We start from the raw sequence: 6000 nt of genomic DNA, 5'->3' as shown, positions 1-6000 counted from the left end.
CCAAGTCAGTTTTAAACATAATCGGCCATTTTTAAATTTTACAAAAATAAATAAAGACCCTTTAACTTACCTTTCTTTGCAGGGTACTCACCTACCGCCCTGTTTAAGCGCTTTTACAGGGCGGTTCTCTTGGCGGTCTTGACGTCGGTGGTCGAGGCCAAACTTACGCCCTGGCGGTTGCTCTCGGTGTTGTATGTGGGCGGTTTGGTCTCGGCGGCCGTGTTCAGCTGTGGACGATACCAAGGAAAAAACTCAAGTGGAAGCTTTCGGCTGGTGGAAAAACAGCTGTACCGCCGAGAAAATCACCGACAATTAAGCCGAAAGTCTAGCCCAAAGTTCCTGTACTAGAATACCTGAACCAGAATACCTAAACTATAATACCTGAACTAGAATACCTGAGCCAGAATACCTAAACTATAATACCTGAACTAGAATACCTGAACCAGAATACCTAAACGATAATATCTGGATCAGAATACCTGAACTAGAATACCTGAACTAGAATACCTGGACTAGAATACCTGGACTAGAATACCTGAAACAGAATGCCTGAACCAGAATACGTGAATTGGAATGCCTGAACCCGCATAGCTGAACCAGTATACCTTGAGTAGAGTAACCGTTCTAAAATACCTGAACCAGAATACCTGAACTAGAGAATACCTGTACTAGAATACGTAATGCAGAATACCTGAGCTAAATTACCTGTTTTAAAATTCCTGTACTAGAATACTTGAATCCGAATATCTCAACTAAAATAACTGTTCTAGAATACCTGAACCAGAATTCCTGAAGCAGATTACCTGAACAAGAATACCTATGCTATTATCATCATCATCATAGGCAGTCGCTCGGAATCGAGGAAGACTTGCTTTCACTCTTAATATGAGTCCTCAGGTGGCTGAACAGTCCAATACGAGAACCACAGTTTCTGTCACAGGTGGAACAGATAGTCGTTGAGGGAAAGGGTGGGTGGGACAGGTTTGTCACATGCTCTTTCCGCTGCCTGCGCTTGATTTCTGCATGCTCTTGGCGATGAGGCTCGAGGTGCTCAGCGCCCTCCTGGATGCACTTCCTTTACTTAGGGCGGTCTTTGGCCAGGGACTCCCAGGTGTCAGTGGGGATGTTGCACTTTATCAGGGAGGCTGTCCTTGAGGGTGTCCTTGTATCGTTTCCTCTGCCCACCTTTGACTCGTTTGCCGTGAAGGAGTTCCGCGTAGAGTGCTTGCTTTGGGAGTCTCTTGCCTAGCATGCGGACAGTTGTGTTATTATATCTGTTCTTGTATACCTGAACCAGAATACCTCTACTAGCATATCTGTACTAGAATACCTGTACTAGAACACCTGAACTAGAATACCTGTACTAGAATACCAGAACAAGCATTACTAAACTTAAATTCATGTACTAGAATACCAGAACCAGAATTAGAATACCTGAACGAGAATACCTGTGCTAGAATACCGGTACTAGAATAGCTGAATGAGAATACCTGATCTGGCATACCTGAACCAGAATACCTCTACTCGCATACCTGTACTAAGATACCAGAACCAGAATACCTGAAATGGAATACCCAAACTAGAATTACGTGAACTAGAATAACTGTACTAGAATACGGGAACCAGAATACCTGTATTAGAATACCTGAACTTAATACCTGTAGAAGACAAACTTAATATAAATATCTGAACCTGAATACTCAACTAGAATACCTGAAATGAAATTACTGATCCAGAATACCTGAACTAGAATACCTGAACTAGAATACATGAACTACAATATCTAATCAAATATAATTATATTAGAATACCTGAACTATAATACCTGAACCAGAATACCAGAATCAGAATAGTTGAACTAGTATACATGTACTAGAACAGCTGTACTAGAATCTCTGAACTAGAATACCTAAACCAGAATACCTGAACTATAATACAAGTACTAGAATACCTATGCCAACATAACTGACCCAGAATAGCTGTACTAGAATACCTGAACAAGCATAACTGAACCAGAATACCTGGATTAGAATACCTCTACTAGAATACCCGAACAAGACTTCCTGAACCAGAGTAGCTGAACTAGAATACCTGTGCTAGAATATCTGAACCAGCACACCTGAGCTAAATTGCTTGTTTTAGAATTCCTCTACTAGAATACCTGCACTAGAATTCCTGAACCAGAACACCCAACATAAAATATATGTATTCGAATACCTGTACTAGAATACATGAACCAGAATACCTGATCTAGAATACTTGAAATAGAATACCTGAACTAGAATACCAGAGCTAATTACCCGATCTAAAATTCCTGTACTAGAATACCTGAACTGGAATACCTGAAGTAGAATACCAGATCTAGCATACCTGAACCAGAATATATTTTTAGAAAACCTGAGCTAAAATACTAGTACTAGAATACCTGTACGAGAACACCTGAACCAGAATACCTGAACTAGAATGCCTGTGATAGAATTCCTAAACCAGAATACCTGAGCGAAAATAACTATACCAGAATATCTGTACTAGAATACCTGAACCAGAGTACCTGAACTAACATACCTGAAGTGGAATACCTGAACTAGAATGCCTGAACCAGAATACCTGAACTAGAATACCTGGATTAGAGCACCTGAAACAGAATGCCTGAATACGTGAATTGGAATACCTGAACCAGCATAGCTGAACCAGTATACCTTGAGTAGAATAACGGAACTAGAGTACCTGAACCAGAATACCTGAACTAGAATACCTGTACTAAAATACGTAATGCAGAATACCAGTGCTAAATTACCTGTTTTAGAATGCCTATACTAGAATACCTTAATCAGAATACCTAAACTAAAATATCTGAACTAGAATTCCTGAACCAGATAACCTAAACTAAAATACCTGTGCTAGTATACCTGTTCTTGTATATCTGAACCAGAATACCTCTACTAGCATACCTGTACAAGGATATCTGAACCAGAATACCTGAGCTAAAATACATGTACTACAATACCTGAGCTAGAATACTTGTACTAGAATACCAGAACAGACATTACTAAACTTAAATTCCTGTACTAGAATACCAGAATTAGAATACCTGAACTAGAATACCAGTGCGAGAATACATGTATTAGAATACCTCAACCTGACTACCTGAACTAAAATACCTGTACTAGAATACCTGTATTAGAATAACTGAATGAGAATACCTGATCTGGCATACCTCAACCAGAATACCTGAACAAGAAAAACTGTACAGCTATACCCGAATCAGAATACCTGAAATAGAATACCTGAACTGAAATTACTTGAACTAGAATAACTACTAGAATACGTGAACCAGAATACCTGAGCTAATATACCTGTACTGGAATACCTGAACTAGAACAACTGAACTAGAATACCTGAACAAGAATACACGAACTAGAATACCTGAACTATAGTACCTGTACTAGAATACCTGAAATAGAATACCTGAACTAAAATACCTGGCTAGAATAGCTGAACCAGATTGCCTGAACTAGAATCCCTGAACCAGATTACCTGAGCAAGAATAACTGAACTAGAACAGCTGAACAAGAATACATGAGCTTAAATATCTGAATTAGAAAATCTGAACCAGAACACTTGAACTAGTACACCTGGACTAGAATACCTGACTTGGAGTACCTAAGCTCAAATACACGAACAAGAATACCAATGCTAGAATACCTGTCCTTGAATACCTGAATCAGATTATCTGAATCAGAATAAATGTAGTGGAATACCTGAAACAGAACTCCTGAACTAGAATGCTTGTACTACAATACCTGAATTGGAATACCTGAATTAGAATAACTGAACTAGTAAATCAGAACCAGAAAACCTGAACCAGAACTTCTGAACTAAAACTAGTATATCTGAATTAGAATACCTGAACTAGAATATCTGTACCAGAATACCTGAAACAGGATACCGGAACTAAAATACCTGAACTATAATACCTGTACTAGAATACCTAAATTAGAATATCTGAAGTAGAATACCTGACCAGAATACCTAAACCAGAATACCTGAACTAGAATACTTGAAACAGAATACCTGAACTAAAATAACTGAACTAGAACAGGTGTATGAGAATATCTGAATTATAATACCTGTACTAGAATGCCCAAACTAGAATATATGAAGTAGAATACCTGACTAGAATACCTGAACTAGAATACCAAACCTAGAATACCTGACCTAGAATACCTGACCTAGAATACCTAAGCCTGAATACATGAACCAGAATAGCAGTGCTAGATAGCTGTCCTTGAATACCTGAACCAGAATAACTGTAGTAGCATACAGAACCACGACACCTGAACTGGAATACCTGAACTAGAATAACTGAACTGGAATACCTGAACTAGAATAACTGAACTAGCAAATCAGAACCAGAACACCTGAACTAGAATATTTGAACTAGTATACCTGAACTAGAATTCTTTAGTCAGAATATCTGAACTAGAATACCTGAACTAGAATATTTGAACTAGTATACCTGAACTATAATCCTTTAGTCAGAATATCTGAACTAGAATACCTGAACCAGAATACGTGCACTAGAATATCTGAACTAGTACACTTGTACTATAATACCTGAACTGGATTACCTGAACAATAATACCAACAAGAATACCTGAACCAGAATACTGCAGCTGTAATATCTGTACTACAATACATGAAACAAAATACTTGAACTAGAATACTTGTGCTATAATACCTGTGCTAGAATACAGAGCTAAAATACCTGAACCAGAAAGATGGTACCAGAATACCTGAAATGGAATACCTGTACTAGAATACCAGAACCAGAATACCTGAACTAAAATACCTGAAACAGAATACTTGAACTAGAATACCTAAACTAGAATTCCTGAACTAGAATATCTGATCTAGAAGACTTGAACTAGAATACCTGTACTACAATACCTGAACTGGAATACCTGAACTAAAATAACTGAACTAGCAAATCAGAACCAGAAAACCTGAACCAGAACATCTGAACTAGAATACTTGAACTAATACACCTGAACTAGGATCCCTTAGCCAGAATACCTGAACTAGAACACCTAAACTAGAATATCTGTATCAGAATACCTGAACTAGAATACCTGAACTAGAATAACTGAACTAGAACAGCTGAACGAGAATACCTGAACTAGAATACCGAAACCAGAATACCTGTAATAGAACACTTGAACCTAGAATATCTGAACTAGTACACATGTACTATAATATCTGAACTAGATTGCGGTAATACCAACAATAATACCAACAAGAATACCTGAACCAGAATACCGGAGCTATAATATCTGTACTAGAATACCTGAAACAAAATACCTGAAGTAGAATACCTGTGCTAGAATACAGAGGTAGAATGCCTGAATCAGATAGACTGTACCAGAATACCTGAAATGGAATACCTGTACTGGAATAACTGAACAAGAATAACTAAACTAGAATACCTGAACTAGAATACCTAACTAGAACACCTGTACTAGAATACCTGAACCAGAAGCTCTGAACTATAATACGTGCACTACAATACATAAACTAGAATACCTGAACAAGAGTACCTGACTAGAATACCTGAACTAGAATAACTGAACTAGAATATCTGAACCAAAATACCTGAAACAGAATACCTGAACTAGAATACCTGAACCAGAATATCTGAACTAGAATACCTGACTAAAATACCCGAACTAGAGTACCAGAACTAGAATGCCTGACTAGAATACCTGAACCAGAATACCTGCACTATAATACCTGAACCAGAATACCTGAACCACAATACCTATACTAGAATACCTGTACTAGAAAACCTGAACCAGAATACATGAACTAGAATACCTGAACTGTAATACTCGGACTAGAATACCTGAGCTAAAATACCTGAACTAGAACCAAGTCAGCATGGATTTATGAAAGGGAAATCATGCTTGACCAATCTTCTAGAATTTTTTGAGGATGTAACTA

The sequence above is a fragment of the Pristiophorus japonicus genome, chromosome 4 (genome assembly GCF_044704955.1).
Source record: "Pristiophorus japonicus isolate sPriJap1 chromosome 4, sPriJap1.hap1, whole genome shotgun sequence".
NCBI lineage: Eukaryota > Metazoa > Chordata > Chondrichthyes > Pristiophoridae > Pristiophorus > Pristiophorus japonicus.
This window is presented reverse-complemented; position numbering follows the sequence as displayed.